Source organism: Meriones unguiculatus, chromosome 11 (assembly GCF_030254825.1).
Source record: "Meriones unguiculatus strain TT.TT164.6M chromosome 11, Bangor_MerUng_6.1, whole genome shotgun sequence".
Lineage (NCBI taxonomy): Eukaryota > Metazoa > Chordata > Mammalia > Rodentia > Muridae > Meriones > Meriones unguiculatus.
In genome coordinates, this window is record NC_083359.1 from 36,728,018 (window position 1) to 36,752,038 (window position 24,021).

Genomic DNA, 24,021 nt, shown 5'->3' on the forward strand with positions numbered 1-24,021 from the left:
CTTTATACAGACTTTCCCACATCAGTCTAAAATGGGAGGTGATGTCACTGAGCGGTAAAACCAGTGTCATCTCTAGAAAGGCCACTCTGGGATGCAGAGCTTATCTTTCCCGTATGGGTTCTCCAATGAGTGCTGATCTGTACAGCAAAGACCGGGAGCTGGGAAAATGCTTGCTGTCTCCTCCCTTCCCTCCTCCTCACCTAGAAAGGGCCTGTTCCTTTCTAGCAGTTATTTCCAGTAAGAAAAAAAAAATTTCCTGGGAGGGGCCTAAGGAGGTACATTAAGATTCGTGCCCCCAGCTTAATTCCTGGAATCTCACCCAGAAAGGGGGAGGGACAATTCTCCCTTGTCCAACTGGAGGTGGCCAGGCAGCTGGGTCCCGTCCTCCTACGGCATGCTCGCAGCCATTAAAGTGATTACTGGGGCTCTTTCTCTTTCTTGCCTTTGTCGGGAATTGGATTTATAAGCCGCCATCCCTGCTGTAAAGGCGCTCCTGCAGCAGGTTGGAGAGCTGAGCCAAGCTGAGCTGGGAGGAGCTTGCAGAGCACAATGGCTATGGCTGGGCTGGCCCAGGCGTTGAATAGACTAAGGCCCGTGTCCAAGCAGAAGAGTGACCTAGTGCAGGTAGCTCACCCAGGCAGGTGGTGGTGACCACAGCCTGGGGAGTCAGAGCCTGAGTGGGCCAGGCTGGTCACATCCAGCAGTGGTCACTGATGAGCCAGGATGGGGTGTTGGAACCACATTAGACTTGGACCTCTCCCCAAGGAGGGAAGCTGCCAACCTGGCAGCTCTGAGCTCCTGTGTGACAAGAAAGAGGGCAAGTAAGCAATGATAGTAAGCAGGGATAGTAAGCAATGAGCAAATATACTCTGGGTTTTCATTGCCCAGAAGTGCTGCTATAGATGCAGAAAAACAGGAAGTGTCTTAGGATTTCTATTGTTGTGAGGAGACACCATGCCATGGCAACTCTTACAAAGGAAAACATTTAATTGGGGATGGCTTACAGTTCAGAGGTTTAGCCCGCTGTTATCATGGCGGGAAGCATGGTTGCAGGCAGGCAGACACGGTGCCGGAGAGGTAGCTCAGAGCTCCACATCTGAATCCGTGGACAGCAAAAAGAGAGAGTGACTCTGGGCTTGGCTCGAGCTTCTGGAACCTCAAAGCCCACCCCCAGTAACATGCTTCCTTCAACAAGACCACACCTACTCTGACAAGGCTGTACCCCCTAACAGTGCCTTCTCTGTGAGCCTACCAGGGGAGGGGGGATTTTTGCTTAAACCACCACAGTGAGAAGGAGCTGTTTCAGTGTGTTAGACTGGAGACATAGAGGAAAGGAGGTCGGTAGATGCTAGACAGTTGATAAGTAGGTGGATAGGTCATTGCTGATAGAGAAAGAAGAGACTGATAGATAATAAAGGGCTGGATAGATCGATCAAATGGCGCATTGGTGCTAGAGTGTGTGTGTGTGTGTGTGTGTGTGTGTGTGTGTGTGTGTGTGTGTGTGCGTGTGTGTGTGTGTGCACATGCGCACTTGTGTGAACATACATTCCCCAGTTTTGTCTGCCTGGAGCAGCGCTGGCTCAGGAGCAGTGAGCATGGCAAAGAGACTCCCCTGCTCTGTTGGCCCCTGTCTCCCCTGGGAGGAGCAGCCTCGCCAACCCTGCTAACGCTGAGCTTCCTCAGCCCACAGACTTCAAAGTACGAAGTCTTCAGCCAGACACTGTGGTATCACTCAGCAAAGACGCACCCTTTGCTTTGCCTTGCAGAGTAGCTGGCCACCGTTGGAGGTGACCTCTCCTACAGGCCTCCATGTGAAATGGCAGGAAACAGCCAAGGTGGATCAAGCATCCTGACACTTCCCAGCGATTTCCTCAGACCTTGCCAGCCAGGGAGCGGGTTAGAGCGAGGCACACCAGCATGCCTGCTGCCTTAGACACAGAGACAAATGGAAGAAGCTGACTCCACCGCCCCCCCCAAAGCCCTCTAAAGGGCTGTGGGCTAAAGAGATGGGCAGGACACAAAGGACAGTGAGCTTCAAGTGGAGCTGTGTAGGGGTTGGAGCCACAGTTCAGGTTGAGCACTTGTTCATCCTGCAGAAGACCTGAGTTCAATTCTCAGCACCCACACAGGGTGACTTACAACTGCCCCTAACGCCAGCACCAGAGGATTTGACACCCTCTTCGGGCCTCTGTGGACACACATGGTGGACACACACACACACACACACACACACACACGTGTACAATCTTGGATATCACACAAATACTAGGATGTAACCCTGAAGCTCACTTTCCCTTCAACAGCAGGTTTTGCGTGGACTTCCATGCTGGACCTGCGCCATCTTCTCCTTGCCCGCTGCATGCTGTTTTATGCTCCACCCCCTGCGCAGCCAGTTTTAAACTGATGGATGTTTCGAGTGTGCTCAATGCTACTATTTACCCTGAGGAACAGTACTGCGCTGAACTTGTGCACCACTCTTTGTACACACGTACAACCGTGTCTCTAGGGTCGACAGTGTAATTTCTGGGTCATAAGCTACGCACATTTTTTATGCCCTTTAAAAATATTTAATAGATCCTGCCAAATTTCCCCTCCAAAGTGGCTATACAAATTTATAGTCTCCCTGTAGAGGGACAGAATTCCCCACTCCCACACCAACTTAAAGTGTGGTTTCCAATCCACTTGCTTGGGTTCATTTGTGTTTTCTGATGAGTTGGGAATTCTGCTTCATGTTTCTGCCTTTTTGCTGAGTGGAGGCCTTTGGGGGCAGCAGCTCAGAAGGCTAAGGGTCACGTGGTATCAGGTGGCAGGATCATCTCTGCAATGAGAGGCAGTAGAGTTGGGTCCTCTCTCTGCTGCAGCCGTTGAGGAGAGAGTGTGGAAGAGGTCGGCCAAGGCTTGGCAAATCCAAACCACTCAGTAGATGCCAGCACTCCTCACCAGCCTATCATTGCCTAGCTTTGTTTCTGCCATTCCAACATTTCTGTTATGAGACATGGAGCGGTTGTCACAGCTTCCCATAATCCCCCTGTCATCTCTCCCTTTGAATGGAGACTGGACCTTGCACTTGTTTCCGGTGAATGGAAAACAAGAAAAGCGGTGGTGTTCACCCCTAATGTTAGCTTTGAAGGGCTTTGGCTCCCTCCTGTCTTGTTGCCTTCTCCCTTTGTGCAGTTTAGGGAATGAGCTGCTGTGTTGAAAGTTCTTGTGTGGCAGGAACTGGGACAGGCCACCTGATGTCTGCCAAAGAGGATCTGAGTCCTGCCAATAATCGTGTGAACTTGGACACAGATCCTTCGCCAGACTCCTGATAAGGACAGAAACTTGCAAGAAACATGAAGAAGACATGACTAAATCCTGCTCAGATTTCAAGCCTACAAAAATTGTGAGATAATGAATGTCATGTTAAGTCATTAGATTTGGGGCTGATTTGTCACACAGTACCAGCTAACTGATACTTGATGGAAGTTTCATTGGCAAACGGACTCTGCTGAAGACTTCTCTCTCTCTCTCTTTCTTTTTAATGAGGGCTGGTGGGATGTGTAGGCCAGTGTTCAATTTTGTAGGGTCAGTTCTCTCATTCTCCCTTTATGTGGGTTTAAGGAATCAAACCCTGGTTTCCAGGCTTCACAGCCTTGACTTTTGCCCACCGAGCCATCATGCCATCCCTGACTACTTTTCTTGATACTAAAACTTAAACTTCCCTTCCTTGAACATGGCAATGAGATCGATAGAAGACAGACAGGCAGACGGGTAAACAGATGATAGAGGTGATGTGGGTAAAGGTGTATAGATACAACTAAACATAAACTTCTGGAGAGCTTCTAAAGACAGAGAAGACTGTGTTTTCTGGGTAGTTTCACAGCTTTTGTAGTCCGCAGTCCACTTCTCACCCTAGACACACTGCATAGAAGGCAAGTTTTTGCAACAGTAGAATCGAGGACTCAAGAGTTGAGGACTTGCTTTTGAGGTTGGAATTACTGTCCTGCCTTGGCCTGTCACTTCTCTCCTGACATGTTCCTTAACTATACAAAGGGGTTTTAGAGAGAAACTCCCATGGAAATACAGACACATATGATATAGACAAGCTCCCAACCCATAGCTCATGCACTTGCACAACACACATGCACACACACACAATATTACCTCTTATGAGACTTGGGAATATCTCTCTTTGAGTTCCCTGTATACAAGATTGTGTCCTCTGCAAAAAAAAAAGCAACAGGACATCTTCCTTTCAAATCTGATGCCTGCTACTTTTTCTTGCCATATTGCTTTGGCAGAGACTTCTAACACTGCAGTGATTAAAAATGGTAAAGATAGGCACTCTTATCCTGCCCTGAATTCTAGAACGCTTCCAGACATGGCCTGTTCAGAATGCAATCAGCTGCGGTTGTTATCTGTGGCCTTGATTATATGTATCTTTCTACACTTAATTTGTTGAGTCTTTATCATAAAGGACTAGAATTTCTCCAGTGTCTTCCCTGCTCACTTGAGGTGAGCCCATGACTTTTGTCATGGTGTGGTAAGCCAAGCTCATTGCTTTACACATGTTGAATACCATTGCCCTCTGGAAATCAATCTAACTTTATATGTAAGGTGAAAAAATTTAAATGTACACCCCTACAGAAACAAACAAGATGCTCAGAACCATGGCACTGAAATGACAATGGGAAGTGCCAGTCCTGCTGGGTGCATATGGAAGGAGGAAGCCAGACTTATTCTCCAAAGATTAAAATAAGAACAGAGGCTATCTGCTGTTCTACTATTCCCTGTTCTAGAACAGCATCTGATGTTCTAGAACAGCCTGATGTTTTCAGGCCTTTTGAACTTCATCCCTGAGACACAATGGTAAAGGTCAGAGTGGATGACTTGCCCACATTGGGTACCTGGTCACCAGGGCTGCCTTCAACTCTGGCAAAGTGGATATTGTTGTCCTCTGTGATTCCTTCACTGATCTCAACTAAAGGGTCTAAGTGCTCCAGAATGACTCTACTCTCAGCAAGTTCCATGATATAGTCATGTCTGAGGATGGGAAACTTGTCACCAGCTGGCAGGCCATCTCCATTTTCCAGGAACAAGAGCCTGCCAACATCAAATGGAGTGATGCTACCTTGTGCAGTCTACTGGTATCTTTACCATGGAGAAGGCTGGGACCCACTTGAAGAGTTCAAAAGGGTCATAATCTCTGCCCCTTCTGCTGATGTGAGTGATGGGTGTGAACCATGAGAAGTATGCCAAGTCACTCAAGATTGTCAGCAATGCCTCTTGTTCCACAAACTGCTTAGCGCCCTGGACAAGGTCATCCATGACAGCTTTGGCATAGTAGAAAGACTCATGACCACCATCATGCAACCACTGCCACCAGAAGACTGTGGATGACCCCTCTGGGAAACTGTAGCATGACAGCTATGGGGCCTCCCAGAACGTAGTCCCTACATTCACTGGTACTGCCACAGCTGTGGGCAAGGTCATCCCAGAGCGGAACACAAAGCTCACTGGCATGGTCTTCCATGTTCCTACCCCAATGTGTCCATCATGGATCTGACATTCTACCTGGAGAAAGCTGCCAACTATGATGACATCAAGCTGATAAAGCAGATATTGGAAAGCCCACTGAAGGGTATCCTGACTACATGAGGGCCAGGTTGACTTCTACAACTTTAACAGTGACACCCACCCTTTCACCTTTGATATGGGCTTGGCACTGCCCTCAGTGATAACTTTGTTAAGCTCATTTCCTGGTATGACAACAAATATGGCTACAGTAACAAGATGGTGGACCTCATAACCTACACGGCCCCCAAGGAGTGAGAAGCCCTTGACCACCCACCCCAGGGAGAACAGAGAGAAAGAGAGAGTCCCTCAGTTTCTAAGGGGTCACTGTTCCAACTCAGCTGCCAACACTGGGCATCTCACAAAACAGTTTCCATCCCAGACCCCCAGAAGAAGAGGAGGGGCTTAGGGATCTCCACTCTCTTGTATACCATCAATAAAGTTCACTGCCTCCAAATAAACACAAGCAAAGCAGGGCAGGATCCACTTGGGAATGAACAGACTGGGATGAGATGCTATGAAAATGGTGGTAAGAGTACATGCCCGACTAGGACAGGATAGGAAGAGAGGGAAGGAGGGAAGCCTAGCTTAAGGTGTTCATGGAAACACGAGGCTTGCTTTTCCTTTCATGGCCTCCACTGATCTTACAGTCAGTGGACAGGATGCTGGCTTTAGAGGGACCTTATCTGGGCCTCCTTTGCTACTTCCCAAGATAAATACTCCCTCTAAAACCCACAAGCCTGCACCTGCTTCCTTTGATTTAACCCCCCCAATGATGTTTTCAATTAGTAGATGTCTCTCTAAAGCAGATCTGAAGACATTTTTTATAGCTAAAATATTAATTTCCTCTTAGCAGCCTCCCCCACACAAAGGGGTGAGAGAGTTGTGTCCAGGCTCCCCTTCCATTATTAAAGTTTTCACTGTGAAAGTCGGGCTTTTCCTCTGTGGAAGCACAGACCCTTTGGTTCTGGAGGAGGCAGCAGGGAAGCTGGCTGTGGCCCAGACAGCCCCAGCTCAGCAGAGGATGGCTCGGGGGTGTCTTGGGTTTCAGCTTTGGCCAAAGCTCGCTCTCGTCTGCTTTCCTGCCCGTCTAGTGGGTCAGCCCTGTCTAGACAGGCAACACTGTAGATCATTTCCATCACCGGTACTCTTCCTCCTTCACCCACTCACGACGGTGAGCACACGGGCCTACGCATATCCTGAGTGGTCTGCCTCTCAGGTGACTGACAAGGGGCATGGGGGAGGGAGGCCTCTATGATCCCAAAGGGGAATAAACAGCCTGGTGGACCAGTCTTCCCATCCCCATGACTTCCTAGAGAGAACACTTTTAAAACTGACATCGCAGTTGGTACAAATAGTCCCTGACTCAGAATGGCTCACTTTCCCTTTCTCCCATCTCATGGTGTGCAAAACAATACGTTCCATAGGAACCAGACTCAGAACTTTGAATTTTGAACTTGGGTCTGGTTCTGGGCTAGTGAACTGTGGCTTAGGTCTCAGCCTCCCCTAGCGCCTCTGTTTTAAAGGTTTAGTCCCCCCTTTAAGAGGTCATGAAGGGAATGTCCTTGAAGGCACCTACAGCATGCCTGTTCCTCCTGACCCTCTCTTTGCTTCTGAATTGAGCCATGGTGCCCCCAATACACTCCCAGCATAATGTGCCGCCTTGACACAGGCCCCCAAATCAGTGGAAATCCCACACGGAGCCAAAATAAACCTTTTTTTTTTTTTTTCCTGATTATCTCAGGTACATTGTTATAGCAACATAAGGTCAATGTGTGGTACAAATACCGGGCGGCCACAGCAAGCCACCATTTGTCCAAGTGCTCAAGGGGGTCAGCAGTAGGTACTGGGGGACAGCTGTGGCTGAGATGGCAAAGACAAGAAGTCAGTCTCGGCCTGTAGTGTTGCAGCACAGTGTAGGCACCTCGGCTTCAGGCCAGGAACTCCTGAATTTGCTGCCTTTGGCTCCTTTACCTCCAAACAGTGGGGCTGGTCTAGCTTCTAAGGTTGGCACTGGCACTGGTGGAAGGAATTGCACCGAGTTTCTTCTCTGTGGCTGTGATAAAACTCGCTGACCAAAGACAACTTGGGGAGGAAAGGGTTTATCTGGCTCCCTCTTCCAGGTTATAGTCTGCGCTGGTTGGTTGATTGGTTCTGGGTAGTTGGTTGGTTCTGGTTGGTTGGGTTGGTTTGGTTTGGTGTTTTGTTTTATTTTGGTTTTTGTTTGTTTATTTGTTTGTTTGGTCAGCTTGATATAAGTCTCAGTCCTGCATCAGTTTCTTGGAGTTCCCAGCACAGGCATGACCTCTGCCCCAGATGTCAACCATAGACCCCGAAAGAGGACTAGGCAGGGGGTGGGCTTGCTGAGCAAAGAGTCCACTTCTCGGGCAGAAGTTCTGCTCGCCCTTGATCTTGGAGAGTTGGCCACACTGCAGAAATGCTTTTTGCCGGGCTCTAGCCACCTTTCCCCGTGCCTTTTGTGGTTTCACAAGGAAAGAGACCGTTTATGGGGTAGATTTTAGTGCGACTTAGGCACTATGTCCCAACGTCAGCTGCATTTTTATTTGCCCCGGAAGGCCGGTGCTGGCAGGGGCGGGCCATGTCTGCTCTCCTTTCCCTCTAGTAAAGAGGCCCCGGGGTCCTCTTTTAGCTCATGGAGTGGCTCAGGCAAATCACTTGCAAAAGAACTCTCCCTGCAGGCAAGAAGTCAGCAGGGCACGAGGCCTCCGCCTTGGCAGCTCGCTGCTGGAGACCCCAGTGTGTGTCAGCTCAGGACCTGCCTTGCTTGTGCGATCCCAACCCTTCAGCTCTTCGTCCACTCAACACCCTGTTCAAAAGCAAAGGGATGGGGCCAGTGAGGTGGGTCAGTGGGCAGGGATCTTTGCAGCTCAATCCCGAGACCTAAATTCAATCTCCAGAACTCACATGAGGATGGAAGGAGAGAACTGACTCCCCAAAGTGATCCTCTAACCTCCACACACCCGCACACCTTCATATCCATCATGTGTGCATGCATGCGTGCGCGTGCGCGCGCGCACACACACACACACACACACACACACACACACACACACATACCCTTTTTCTCTCTCCCTCCCTCCCCCTCTCTTTTCCTCTGCTTCCTGCACGGAGATGAGATGCGACTTGGAGCATCATGACTGCCAAGCTGGTCTCATTTCGGCTTCTATGCCTTTTCCATCATGATGGACTCTGTCCCCTTGGGAATAGGGAGCCAAAACAAACCCTTTTCTCCCCTAAAGAAAACCTTTTTTTGCCAGGGTGTTCTGTCACCGTATCAGAAAAGTAACCGATTCAGAAAGCAACTCTGCTTTGCAGTCCGACTGGCTGAGTCCCCACAGGTGATGGCCGCAGATGCACACGTCTGGCTCAGATCATTATGGGAGCCTCTTTCTCTGAAAATCCATCAAAAACTCTCAGAACTGAGCCTCGTGGGCCCGCTTTGTGTCCCGAGGGCTCTTGTGACGTGGCCGCCACCTAAAGCCCCATCTTCAATCACCACCACAGCAGCAGCAGGAGCTTGGGAGGGGACAGTTAGACCACAGGGGCATGCGACAGCCACATCTCAAGTCCCAGGGTCCATGTGGCCCTCAGTGGGTGCCTTTCTCTTCTGAGGAGACCTCAGCTCCTTCCCGAGGTAGAGTTGACTAGGCAGCAGGGGGAGAAAACCTCTTTGCCATGTGGCCGTGGGTAAGCTGCTCGTGCCTATGCACGTAGCTACGAGGGCTGTGGACAGACGTGAGATCCCACATGGAAAGCGTGCTGGGATGTGAAAGCACCACCGATCCGTGCTTCATGTTGCTTGGGCGCAGCTGGGCCCTCTCTTCCTGGCTCAGAGTCTAGGCTCTTGTAAAGGAGCATTTCCTAGGCAGCTCAGGGTGCTATAACAAAATACTAGAAACCGGATAGCTTATAAATGACAGAAGTTAACGTCTCATGTCAGGAACAGAAAGCCCCAGGTTGGTGGTCCAGCTTCTGAGAAAGACCTTCCACGCAGGCTTCTTTCTTCATGTAACAAAAAGAGAGCCCTTCCCGGGCTCTGCAGACATCCCTCAGGAGACAGCACGGGTGTAGTCAGAGCGAGACCTGCCCACGTTGTAAATGTGCAGCGGTTCCCAACAAGATGGGAAAGAGCAGATGGGGGGAGCCGGGAAAGTGTGGGCAGCGGCTGGGACAGCCTCCGCTCAGAGCCGCCTCCGCCCTTTCCTCCCCGAAGCTTACTCCATCCAGCCCCAATTCAAGTGTGAACCACGGGGGAAACCCATCAGATAAATCACCCGATTACTAACCAGGACTGTCCTCCCACCGTTCAAACCACCGCTTTCCCTGTGAGAAGTCGGTGGGCCTCCTCCCACCGCCTGACACCGAGGCCATTAATCCAGGAAGGGCGGCTCTCCCCGCCGCCGCCGGAAACCCCTTGACGGCGGAAAAACAGCCAGGCTCGGTGATTCAGTGGTCCCTGAGAGGGCCAAGATGTATGCTTTCGGCCCAGTTTGCGATTGCTTTTGTCTGCGGTGAGATCAGAGGGGATCCTGGGAACAGGCTTAAACAGGTGGGCAGCTCAGAGCCTTGCGCAAGATGCCCAAAGGCTCTGAGCAAGCTAGCATTGAGCCAGCTGATGCCCAAAGGCTCTGAGCAAGCTTTGGGGCGGGGTGGGGGGGTCAGGGAGCAGGAGTGGAGAGCCAGCCCCGAACACCTGGGTGATTGATAATTGGCCCTGGCTTTGGCAGCTGAGACAGAGAGAGAAACCCGCGAGGTGGTACTTTTTGTTTGCTGACAGCATGTCCAGCACTCAGGCTCACTTGCAGGAATGCGCACTGGTGACCCAGGGGGCTGGGGGTGGGAAGTTGTCCTGCAGTGGCAGCTTCGTCTTCACCTGCGCCTTTGCCTTTGCCTTTCCAGGCAGTACAACCTGCGCTTCCTGCCTGCTGGACCTTGGCTGGTGAAGCCTGGAGCTTAGAGAAAGGTGAAGACTAGCCGCGTTGTGAGAAGGTTGAGGCCCTCAAGTCCCTGCTCACAAGTTACACGTTTCAAAGCCCCCAGCCATTCTCCAGGCCCTTCCCTCCCCTCAGCTACTGGCTCTTCTTAGAATCCAGCTATTCACTGTTCCCTGCTCCTGCTGTTCTCACTGTGCTCTCTCTATTCTCTATCCCCTGCTCTTCTCCCCTCTCTCACAGATAACCTTGTCCCTGTCCAGTTTGCAGGGCATGTTCAGTCTTCTTTCTCTCTCTGCCCTTAGCTCTTCCAGATGCCTCTGGCTGTTCTCTCTCTCTCATGTCTACAACTAAAACCTTCCCATACCATCAAGCGGTCATGTCGTCAGCTTATACAAAGGGAAGCCCAAGCTTTCCATAGCCCCTCTGCCTGTCCCTACCCCCATTCCTACCCTCAGCTGACTAGGGAGGCAGAGCTCGCCTGAATCCGGGTGGGATTTATATTCAACTTCTGGATTGCAGCCATGCAGACAGGAGATGGGGATCCTCTCCTGGATAGCCAGCCTGTCTCTCCATCCCTGCCACAAAAGCCCAGTCTTGGCAAGATGTGTCCAGCCCTAGGGAACCCATCATTGACCAATCCCTCATTACTGGATAATCTTTACTTCAGGCCGGTCATGTGTCCCAGGCCTGATCGAGCAGATGTCTCCAAAGGTCTCCGGAAAAGTTTCTTCCTTAACAAATGGCAACTCTCCACTTTCTATCTGAAACACAGTAGATAAAGGTGTAATGCTCTGAGCAATGGCGCCTCTCTATAGGCTAGGAGGTAGTCTGTACTGTTAAAGAAAATATATCAATGCTGGTAGAATAAAGAGAGTGTTCTCAGAGAGAGAGTTCCCGATGTTAACTCTGAGTCACTGAGCCACCCTAGAGCTGCCAATCTGTGACTGTCTAACAGAGATGTCTTGTTTGCAATTGTTTTAGTTGGTTGTCCTGTCGCTTTGAGCCAAACACATCCTAACAAATTCCACAGGTAAACACAACATAAGAAAAGTCCATCTTGGGAAGATGGAGCGTCAGAGAGAACGGTCCTGGCTTTCTAGCACTGTTATCTATCTGTGCTTCATTCTTGGAAGCCATGTTCCCCTTCCCAGTCCCTGGTCATCACTGACTTAGTGGAAAGGAGAAGGAGAGATGCCAGGCACACTTCCCATCTGTCAGTGGCCTCTCTTGTCTATTGCATCCTCCGCAGCACCTCACAGAAGAACTGACAAAACGCCTTCCTGCCCACCTCGGCCTTGAACTTGGGTGTGTGTTGACGGTTGATGGAACCCTAGATCCATTCTCTACACGTGCACTGGCCCTTTGGTCTGCTCTCTTGGCCATTTAAGGAACACTGCTCATACGTGTCATCATACATTCGCCTGGCAAGCTCAGGGCGCCCTTTCGATTTTCCCAGACCTGTTCTCTACTTACAATTCAGCTGCGTTCTGATGGGCACAGCGTGGGCAGGTCAGCGACCCAAGCCTGAGGACTGGGTCTGCACACCTCTGCCCTTCTCACTGCCTGTGGGGCAGAGTCGGGAGTAAGTGTGGATTCGAACTATGGCGTGGGTGATGTCAGGGACTGAGGGCATCTGCTCTGAGGAGGCTCTCTTCTGTGACATGCACCTGCCATCTTCCGCCCAGCCCTGTCTGCCACCTCGTGGGCTTCTTTGTAGACTCCTTTAAGCCTTGGCACACTTATAGGATGTGCCCTCTGCCTCCACCACCACCCCAAACTCCTGTGTGCCACCCCTTGCCCCATTCCCTCCTACTCCTTCCAGACAGCTTACAGTTCCTTTGCAGAGCCCAGACCTGAGCAAGAGCAACCAGTCTGGGCTGGAGCCCCTCCCACTCCTTCCGGGAGCACTTCCTGCTTGCTTCGGCTTCGGCTTCGGCACCCTCCCAGCCAACGCAGCCGAGTGGAACCCGGAGAGTAGCAGTTTTGTGAGCCCAGCTCTGAACTGGCTAGAAGCCTGCATCTCCTGTGAGTGGGGGCGGGTGTGAGGACTTGGAGAACGGGGACAGGAGAGTTTGTGACGCCTCTATGAGCCTGGGATTTGGGCAGAGGACGGAGAGGAGGTGGAAAGGTTGAAGAAAGGCCATAGCTGGCAGAGGCCAGCGAGGAGGAGACTCAGATTGCAAGTGGACTTTCCCCACCCTAGGAAAACAGGAAGCAGGTTTTACCTCCTGACCCTGAGCCAGAAGAAGAGGAGTCACACCTGAGCACCCCAGACACAAGTTTCTTGCCCGAGGAAGCAGGGAAATCGTAGGACCCTGCCAAGGAAAATACCTACCTAGCTTTTGGTAGAGAAATAATGACGTTCAGTGGACATCTGTGTCATCCCTAGGCTTGGGCCAAGTTGAAGGGCTGGGAGCATAAAGAGCAATGGGTTGGGTTCTGGAAAGTTGAATTCCGGTACAGCCCTTGTTTGTTAGCTGTGTGACCATGGGTAGGTCACTGCCCTGCCCCTCTCTGGACCACTATTGATATGGCAGCATCTCCTATGGACTGCTGCACGACAAACTCTCCCAAATTACAACCTGAGTGCCTTGCTAAGACTAGCCGCACAGAAAGGGAAGGCAACTTAGAAATAAACTGTAGAGTGTAGCCCTCCGCAAGGGTAATCCCCTACAGATGAAGTTTTGCAGAATGGCCTGGTGGCTTCCGCACTACAAAGGGCCGTAGCCAGTATAGACTGAGATCCTGCAGGGTTTACAAGGGCAACATCTAGAATACAAGGAGGCGGCCATGTCTCTACTCTGAGAGCAGAGAGGACTATAGATGGAATTGTGGGTATTGGTGCTTTGGGACCCCGAAGAAGGGCCTCACTTCCTGAGCAGCACCGGAAACAGACTGCACAGCATGGACCTCGGAGACTTCTGAGCCATGGGAGAACTGGAAACCCCCCACATCAAGCCTCACCCCACTGCCATCCTGAGAGGGAGGGAACGTCGTGCCTAAAGGGGACTGACTTGTGAACCCAAGTCAACAGTTTAATTTCCTGAATCTGAACTGAAAAGTGGCTGCATTGTGTGGTCTGCCACAAAGCACGCCGGGCGGGGTGGGATGAGGGTGCTCAGAAACAGGTCTCAATCTACGCTCTGGAACCAAGGCTGCATTTTCACAGGCTGGAGCTTGTGGCTGAGGAGTGAACATTCCAGATTGAAGCAAGGCATCTGGGTGTCACAGGCCCTTGAGAGGGCTTCAAGCCATTCTCCTTCCCAAGCTTGTCTCCCCCCTCAACATGGGTCCTGATAGATAGAGCCCAGGTTTACAGATGCATCTCTAAGAAGCTTCCGAGTCACTTGGCCTCAGAGAAAGGCAGTGGTGAGTGGGACACTAACGCCTCTGGCCTGGGCATGGGCCAAGTCTCCACACGAGCTATCGGTCACAGATCTACTTCATGCTGAGTGCCTCCCAGAGAGCACCTCCAATCCACAACAAGCCTTCACGCCTATCCATTTTACCAGAGGTGACTCACAGGCCCCTTGAGGAGGTGATGCTGTTCCTCCAGGTGTCATGGACAAGTAGCTGAGGGATTCAAGTTTGAACTAGCTTCAAGACACTTCCTTCCCCCAAGGACTCTGAGTTCAGGGTGTTCACCAGGCCCCATGGCGTACAAAGCGTTATGCTGAGGCTTCACACGAATGCAGAAGAGGTATCTGCTCAGCAAGAACTATAGACCGACACAAAGCTCCTCACCTCATGCTCAGCATCAACTCCTACAGATTCACAAAAATGCTAGCAAACTACATCCTTCCCCTGGGGTCATGCAACTCATGTAAGATCACTCAGCCACTCAGTGACAGGACCAGGACTCAGTCTCATATCCACGCTGATGCCGACATCAACCTTGACCACTCCGCAATTCTAGGCAAGAAAAGGTGTGTGTGAAGAACACGGGAGATGCCTTGATGAATTCCAGTACCCATATTCCTTTCTACCTCCAAGGCCCTAACCGTGCCTTTTGGCTTTTAATCATCAGTATCAGCAGCTACCCCACCATGAGCATGATGTCACCATCAGCGACATCAGCAGCAATCCTATCATCTTCATTGTCATCGCCATCACACACCCATCGTTATTGCCATCATCATCAACACTGTCTCCATCACCACCATCAGCACCACCGTCGCTACTATCATTAATCATCCCTATGTGAGTTACTCTTCGTACCACTATGATAGAATACTTCCTGACATGAGCAATCTAAGAGGTTCAACGTTGGTTTGTTTATAAGCCTTCGGTGCCCCATGGCAGGGGGAGGCACAGCAGCTAGGGTCCCTCCATTGCGCTTGAGGTCTTGGTGGCACAGCTTGTTATATCTTGGCAGATCAGGAAACAGAAAGGGCAGAAGTGGAGTCAGCCTGTAATTCTCAAAGACTTATTCACATGGTCCCACACCCACCAGCTAGGCCCCATGAGCAAAAGGTTCCTGTCTTAGGGTTTCTACTGCTATTAAGAGACACACCATGACTGAGATACCTCTTATAAAGAAAAACATTTAACTGATGCTGGCGTACAGTTTCAGAGGTTCAGTCCATTATCATCACAGCGGGATGCAGGGCAGCGTGCAGGCAGACATGCTGCTGGAGAAAGAGCTGAGAGTTCTGCATCTGGATCCACAGGCAGCAGAAGTGAATGCCAGACCAGGCCTAGCCTGAGCATCTGAGACCTCAGAGCCCGCCCCCACAGTGACACACTTCCTCCAGCAAGGCCACACCCACTTCAACAATGCCACACCTCCTAATAGTGCCACTCCCTATGAGCCAAGGATTCAAACACGTGAGTTTTCTCATGTAAACCACCATGATCCCACAACCTTCTCAAATACTACCAGCTAGGATCCAAGTGTTCAAACACAGGAGACTGATGTGTGTGGGAGTGGGAGGGGGAGGGAGGATGACGGCATTTTAAATTCAAGCCACGATGACCGTTATCACTGTCATTACCATTACCACTATCATCACCACCACATCACAATGACCACCATAATCACCACCATCACATCACCTTCACCATCATCATCATTACCACAATCACCACCTCCGTCATCACAGTCATCCTAGTGCCACCATCATCAATCATCATTATCATATCATCCAAATGCCTGAACGTATAAAACATTTTACTTCTCATCCTTTTTATCTTGCCCTGTGACATTACACAAAGGGATCCTGAGTTTCTAAGCCTCAATGTCTGAGGCATGGAGGACTTGTCCCATTTAAAAAACAAGCTTTTTCCCCCCTACCAGTCCTCTCCTTCCTGAGCACCCAGCAGCCCTAAGCTGGGACAGCAAGCCTGTTTCCACAGTGAGCTAGATCATTGTGGTGGTTTGAATAGGTATGGCCCCCAAAGACTCATGTGTTTGAATGTTTGGTTCATAGGAAGTGGCATTATTAGGAGGTGTGGCCTTGTTGGAGGAAGTGTGTCACTGGGGAGGCGGGCTTTAAGGTCTCCTGTGCTTAAGCTATGCTGAGTGTGGTACACAGTCTCTCCTTGCTGCCTTCGGATCAACATGGAGAACTCTCAGCTTCATCCCCGGTACCACGTGTCCACCTGTGCGCTGCCAGGCTTCCTGTCATGATGATAACGGACTAAACCTCTGAAACTGTAGCCAGCCCCAATTAAATGTTTTTATTTATAAAAGTTGCCATGGTCATGATTCCTCTTCATGGCAATAAACCCCTAACTAAGACAGCAGTTGGTACCAGGAGTTGAGTACTGCAAATTGCTGTGATATACCTGACTACGTTTTGTTTGGAGGAATGTAGACTTTGGAACTTTGGATTAGGAAAGCAGTGGACTGTTTTTAGTGGGGACTAATAGGCCATTCTAGTAGAAGCATAAGATGACAGTGGTGCTGAAGGTGATTTGAACTGTGGGATCCTGGCTTAAGAGGTTTCAGAAGAGAATATGGTCATATGTTGCCTACATATGATTGTTCTTGAGATATTTTGGTGAAGAATTTGGCTGTGTTTTGCCCTTGTCCAAAGAGTCTGTCTGCGTCTAGGTAAAGAGATTTAGATTAATTGCTTTGGCAAAGAAAATCTCAAAATAGCCTAGTATAGATTCTGTTGTGTAGTAACTAATGTTAACTCTTATGAAGATGTTTGGGGGAACAACTGAGCAAGGAAAAATAAAAAAATGCATGGTTCAGTGATTAGAAGGGCACCAGAAAATGGAATGGAGCCAAATCTTCTGTTCAAGGAGATAAACAGATTAAAGATATTAAATGGAATTTAGGGACTGGTGACCTCAGGGCAAGATCACACACAGCTAAGCTTCCATCTTATAAAAAGGAATTAAAGAAAAGCTTAGGTTCAGGGGTAGTGACACACACCTTTAATCCCAGCACTCAGGAAACAGAGGCATGCAGATCTCTGAGTCCTAGGCCAGTCTAGTCTACAGAGCAAGTTTTAAGACAGCCAAGCTTAGGCAGTGAAGGAAACCTTTATTGAAAATAGAATGCTGGTGAAGATGGAACTAAACAAAGGGGTCATTATTCTGCTCTAGCAAGCAACAGAAGTTCAGCCACATGGTTCTGGCTTTAGAATCAAAAATAGAAGAAAGGGGTTGCAGAATCTCCCTTTGTGACTAAGGAAAGCTGCTGAGGACAGGCGTGTGTCAGGGGTGTCCCTGCATGGAGACCTAGACAGGCCACTGTGTGAACTGTGAAGATGAAGCCCAGGTTTCCTTGGAGACCCCAAGAGGTATGAGATGCCATAGTCATGGGGTACCTGCTGAGGAGAGCTGCTAACAGGGAATGGAACCAGCTCAAGAGAAAGAAGTGTGTTTCTTGCCAGCTGAACAAAGCTGAAAAGAGCGTTTTGACATCAGACATGGAGATAGAGAGTTTGGAGTTGCCCGTGGTTTTTGGTCCTGGTTCGGTAGAGTATTTTCTTACTATGTTCCCTTTCCTCCATTTGGGACAGTAAGGTATATCCTATAACATTATACGTTGAAAGTATGTGATCAGCTTTTTGGTTTTGATTTTACAGGGAGTTATAGTTAAGAAATTGCAGAAGAGACTTTGAAGGCACCTGGGATGATGCATGAGTTTTGTGCAAACACTAAGCCATTTATGGGATGGGTCTGAGTAGGCTGTAATTTTGGTATCTGAGAGGTCCTAGAATTATCACCTGAAGACAGCGAGAGACTACTGCAATGCATTGTCTGCCTTCCTTTGGCATGAGGTCAGGGATATCTGTTTTGAGCCTCCCCAGCTCTGTATGTGGCACACAGTAGGACTTCAAGAAATATAGCTTCATGCCGGGCTCAGTGGCGCACACCTTTAATCCCAGCACTGGAAGGCAGAGGCAGGTGGATCTATGCGTTTGAGGCCAGCCTGGTCTACAGAGCAAGTTCTAGGACAGCCAGGGCTACACAGAGAAACCCTGTCTCGAAAAAAACAAAAACAAGAAAGAAAAAAAAAAAAAAAGGAAGGAAGGAAGGAAGGAAGGAAGGAAGGAAGGAAGGAAGGAAGGAAGGAAGGAAAGTCTTAAGCAAGACTTGAACCTAAAGTCACACAGAATGTGTAAGATGGTGACACGGACCATTTTGATGGCTTGCTGGGTGTGTCTCTGGCACAGTGGTCAGCACACTGAACTTGAATTACCTGCTCAGGTATATCTCTGTAAGGAGAAGGCTCCTGGACTCACCTTGTAGACGAGGGCGGCCTCGAACTTGCGGAGCTCCGCCTGCCTCTGCTTCTCGAGCACTGGGATTAAAGTGTGCCACCATGTCCAGCTCAGGGGAAGGTTTTTAACTGAGACTTAACGAGGAGGAAGCAGCTATGCACACAGTGAGAGAAATTCCTGCTGGGCAGGGGACAGGAACATACAAAAGTTGAGAGGCGGGAACAGCCATGGAGAACACTCCTGCAGCTGCCATAGGGAAGAGAAGCCTGATCCAAAATAGTAGGAGGGAGGTCCCCACAGCCCACAGCGAGGAGTTCCTGTGAGATTCTGAGGGCATTGCTAGCTATTGTGGTGGTGGCAGAGAGATAGCCCGATTTTATTTGTGTATGCAAGAGGTTGGTCAGCCTTGTGTGGCAGATGAGTTTCAGCCAGAAGGCAACTGTGTAGTGACCCACAGCATCCCTGACTGATCAGAGCACAGGGCAGCCTGCTGTCCTTAAAGGCCCACCGGCAATTCTGCCAGGCACTGGCTATGCTCTTTGTCTCTGTTGCCTTTTTGGCTTTGCTCTATGGCTGTGCCTGCTCTGCAGAGCTGGCAGGTGACCCCGACCCTCAGGGGCAGACATCTTTTCAGCTCAGGTGAGGACCAGAGACGATGGTGCCCGGGCAGGGGAGTGTGGCCTCCCATTCCAGGCCGAGTGGCTCCAACACACTTTTCAAGCATGCGCATGCTTTTACCCAGGCTCCTCCATAAGAGACACACTTTTGGATGTGTTTTGAAAAATATTCCATATGCTAATGGAATGTCACCATCTGCCAAAGAAGGCAGAGCTGTTTTTAAAGGAAAAACTATTACAGAAATGAGGTATTCACAGAGGGGTACTAAAGAGCCGACTGTCGCCCGACCTGGGGCTGACCTGGGCCGCCTGTGTTACCAACATGAAAAGGGGCAAGGAAGTCTGAGACCAACCCTCCCCACCCCCATGCACTCCGTCCCCCTTCTCTTCTCCCCCCTCTTTCTCTCTCCCTCCCTCTTTTCTTCACTCCTCCTTCTTTCCCTCCCCTCCATCCCCTTCTTGGAGACATGATGAAATTTCCTGAAACAAAACCTCACAGCCCATTCTACAAACTGCTTTTGCCTTTGGTGGAAAAGTCCCCACGGCCCCTTTTATCTCCCATTCCTGAGGTGCAGACCTGGCCCCGGGCTGTTTGTGCAGATGGGGCCTCAGGAACATTCCCAAGGAGGGAGCCAGCAAGCAAGAGCCAGGGACAGGCTGGAGGCTGGAAGGAGTGTGAGGCAGGATTAGGTGTCCAGTGTGTGAGCAGCAGACAGACAGCTCCCGGGAGACGCCTGCATTCTGGTTCTGTCTGTACCATGGCTTACCCTTCTTTCTCCTAAACCCATATATTCATCCAGACTCCGAAGCCATCCAAAGCCCTTTTTCTAGGCAGCTCTCAGGTCAGTGCATCTCTGGACATTGCCATTGTTCAAACCCCAAAGCATTACCTGTTCACCCCCCCCCCCAATATTCTTTTCTCCTATCTTGGGGACTGGATGCCCATTCCAGAGGTTTCCCACCTCAGGGCCTTTGCAACTCTGCAGCTTCCTCAAGGACATCTTTTCTTACCTCAGCATGTATTTGGCTCCTTACCTCTGAGGTCTTGGCTCAGGTGTCCCAAACCTTCTCCAACCCCTGCCCACACGATCTTCTCACTGCTCTTACTCATCTTAATTTGACTTGTCATTCCATGTGCTTTGGCACACTGCAGCAGTAGTACAGGGGACTATTCTGGACACAACTTCCTGAGGGCAGGGACTGTGTCCTCTTTCTGTTACAGTGCCACTTAGTGGTGCTGGGGAGACACACACCAAATATGAGAGGGAGCCTTGCCACCTGTTCTACTTCCCACTGCAGGCAAGTCCCATAGTTCCTCCTTAATATCCATCCAAGCCCCCACCCTCATCTTATCCGACCCCTGTCATGTCATGAGTTCTCTCTTACTCCAGACCTTAGCATCATTCTGGATTGGGACAGTAGATACCCAGCTCACTTGCCAGGACAGAGCCTGATGCCTGAGCATTCTACCCCTTGCACTCAAAAACAAAACAAAACAATCCCACACCTTGAGTATTGACCCAAGCACATCACACATATTATTATTGATCAAGAATGCATGCTAGAAACCTGACGTCGTACACACCTTTAATCTCAGCACTCAGGAGGCTGAGGCAGGTGGATCTCTGTGAGTTCAAGGCCACCCTGATCTACATAGGGAGTTCAAGGCCAGCTAGGGCTATACAGTGAGACCCTAATCTCAAAACAAGCAAATAAACAACAAAAACCCAACCAAAATGCACACCAAGGATGTGGAAGTGTGGAAGGAGAGGCGAGCAGAGAGTCCGTCAGCATGGATGGACCACACAGCCTGAGGCCTGGATCCTCTGCCAGGGGTAGGGGCTGGCGCTGCTGGCATTCACAGAGAGAGCATGGAGAGAACCAGGGAAGAGCCACCTACAGAGAGGTCAGCTATGGCTACCAATATGGACCGAAGCAATCTAGGCAATGTACTCCCCCATCTTTTCCACAGAGGACACAATGTACAGCCTAGACCCTGCTTGCAAACCCAGGGGGCTTCCATCGTGTGTGTGGGGACAGTCCTGACTGGGATCACCAGCTCATGTTCCGGGCTGGCTGCAGTGTGTGTGTCCCTCTCATGCCATCCGACAGCACTCCACCCTGACTGAGCACACGCCAGCTATTTAAGTGTCACTAGTGGAGTTACCCGGCACCAAGCTAGGTGGTGTTTCCAGGACATCCACACAGTCTTTTGATAATCTTAAACTACTCTAGATTTTTTTTTTTTTTGGTTATACCACTAAATTCCTGAAGCTCAGATTCTAAGCAATGGAAGTTCTTGCCTAATACACAGATGACAGAGCTCCAGTCCTGGGGAGGACTCTGGACCCAAAGCTGCCCTTTCCTCTGCTAGCTGCTAGCTGCTAGCTGAGTAGCCCGTGGAGAAAGTTCTCTAGCAGGATCTTAAGAGTGTGGTAGCTGCTGGGATTTGGAAGTATAAATGCAGCCTGCAAGAGAAGCCAACTGGCCCCAAGGGTATTAAGGTTGACAGAGGGGTCTCTCCAAGACACCAGGCTGAGCTGGCCCTAAGGTCCCAATCCCAGGTCCCCTAAGTTCTGGGTTCTCCCAGCCTAGTCCAGGAAGAAGCTCCAGAGTCAGTGACAAAAACAATATGGCTCCTGGGGGAGATTAGAGGTGAGTGGAGGGAGAGCAGGGGACAAGGGGACAGTGTGAGTCCATTCACTCACCTCTTGGAGCTGAGGAATCCACCAGAGGAAAGCTATGCCCGCCTGCCCTGTCACTTTCACACAGCTATGCCTAAGCAGCCACGTTACATCCATGAACTAGAACGTCAGAGGCCCAGGTCAGTCACTGTGGGGCATGCCTATGATCACAGCACCTAGGAGCAGAGACAAAACGAATGCTGTGAGTTAGGACAAGTTAGGCTACAGAGGCCATTTCAAAAAAACCAAAACGACAACAAATAGAGGGACCAATCCTCAGACAAATGATGGCACCCTAAGACAGCCATTCCAAGATAGCTGGATACCCACTAGACAGCTTAATACAAGGAGCCTACAGCAGTACAGAGACTCTGGAGCTCTGCAGAAACAGGCTTCTAATCTCCTGATAGAGACCAAGCCAACCCCACACCTTGCCCTCCTGTGAAGGTCAACCCAGGCAGGTAGCTGTCCTAACACTTGCACAGCAATGGGAGATGGAAACCCAGTTCTTGGCTTCTTCCTCTTCTGGTCTTAATACCTCTTCACACACATTGTGTGTGTAGTATGACTACTGCATACTACAGGACAATTGTAGTATGACTACTGCATACTACAGGACAATTCGATAAGGCCTATATACACCTATCTTGTCCCTTTCCTCTACAAGTCCTAAAGCCTTTCACTAACAATACCCATGTAGGATACTAGAAATGCTTAATGCTACACTAGTTCAGGGATGCAAGCTGGTGATGAGGTTGGTTAAAAACACAAAAATAAAAACAGTTGCCAGAGGCTGGAGAGATGGTTTAGCAGAGGATCTATGTTCAGTTCCCAGCACCCACATGGTGGCTCACAACTGTCTGTACTCGCAGTTCAAAGGCACCTATTGCCCTCTTATGGCCTCTGTAGGCCCTACACAGCTCAGTGCACAGACACACACACAGGCAGGCAATGCTAGCTAGTTTATCAATTTGACACAAGCAGGAGTCTTCGGAGGAGGTAACCTCGGTTGGGAAAATGCCTCCCTAAGATCTGGCTGTAGGGAAGCCTCTGGGGCGTTTTCTTGACTAAAGATTGATGGGGGAGTGCCCAGACCATTGTGGGAGGGGCTACCCTAGGGAGATGGCGGTGGTGTAAGAAAACAAACTCAAGCCAGGAGGAGCAAGCCAGTAAGTGGCACTCCTCCCTGGCTTCTGCTCCAGGTCCAGCCTCCAGGCTCCTGCCCTGACTTCCTTCCATGATGGCTGAATAAGCCCTTTCCTCAAGTTGCTTTCGGTCGTGGTGTTTTATCAGTGACAGAAATCCCGAGATGCAAAAAGACAATCATACACAAGATAAAAATACACCTTAATGAAGAAGTGTCAGTTTCTAGAAGTTGGGTGAGTGCACGACCCACATTACACTGAAATCAGCCCTGTGGTCACTGGCTCTGCGTTCCTGCAGAGTCAGCTAAGCTTGCCATGTGCCTTCCTGAATAAAGTCAAACAGGGAGCAAAGACCCCCAACTAGGAGTGCCAGGCAGCTAACTGGGAAGAGGACCATGAGACAAATGGCCTGTTAGAATCTGCATTAATTAAAAGAGAAGCCGTCTGGAAGGGAAGCTCATCTCTGACGGTGGTCAAGGACCCTCAAATCCCCAGCACCAGTGGTTACACCTGCAGCATCCAGGAAGAAAAAAATTGAAGGGAAGGAAGGTGGGAGTGAGTCTACCAGGTGTGGGAGAAGAGGTCAGGATCTGACTTAGGGTTTCTATTGTTGTGATGAGACACCATGACCAAAAGGCAAATTGGGGAAGAAAGGGTTTATTTGGCTAACACTGCAACATAGTTAAATGGGCTGCGCCCTCCCCCACCAATCACTAATTAAGAAAATATCCTACGGACTTGCCTACAGCCTGATCTTATGGAAGCTCTCCCCCTACCCCCACAGGGTTTCTCTGGGTAGCTTTGGCTGTCCTCGACTTAATTTGTAGACCACGCTGATCCCTCCAAGCTCAGAGACCCACCTGCCTCTGCCTCCCCAGTGCTGGGATTAAAGGCCTGCCACACCACTGCCCGGCCTTATGGAGGCTTTTAATTGAGGTTTTCTCCTCTCAGATGACTCTCGCTTGTGACAACTTGGCATAAAACTATCTAGCACAGAATCCAAACTGCTATCCTCCCCTCTGGGCCACACGGGGAGTCCATCCCTTGCTGTTCCTAAGGACTAGCACGAATACACAGACACACACACAGGAACACAGCTTACTGTATTTAACTGGCAGGATTTGGGAGAGACCTGTTTAGAATGGACATGCAAGAAACAAGCCAATCTCCATTCTCACCTGGACTTGCAAAATGACATATCCATTTAACCACATATGAAGCCATGAAACAAGAATGGCAGAGAATGATCACCAGAAAGCTGGGGTTGCAGCCCAGCCTTGAACAGAGTTAGTACAGAAGGGTATCCAGTGGACACAGGGGAGGGTAGAAGTGGGGGAAGCAAGCAGGGAAAGCAGCACTCTGTACTCTTTCAGGGGTTGTAA

The 24,021-nt window shown here is 50.0% G+C and overlaps 1 long non-coding RNA gene across 1 annotated transcript in view; it reads right to left on the bottom strand.

The window, feature by feature from the left end:
- Nucleotides 1-20,292, bottom strand: part of LOC132646325 (uncharacterized) — a 33,012-nt gene extending 12,720 nt beyond the window's left edge. Inside the window, exons 1-2 of the long non-coding RNA XR_009584489.1 lie at nucleotides 19,846-20,292; nucleotides 18,215-18,370 (exon numbers count right to left, since the gene is read on the bottom strand). This is a non-coding gene — a long non-coding RNA (uncharacterized LOC132646325). The remainder of the gene's footprint in view (nucleotides 1-18,214; nucleotides 18,371-19,845) is intronic.
- Nucleotides 20,293-24,021: the final 3,729 nt, after the last annotated feature.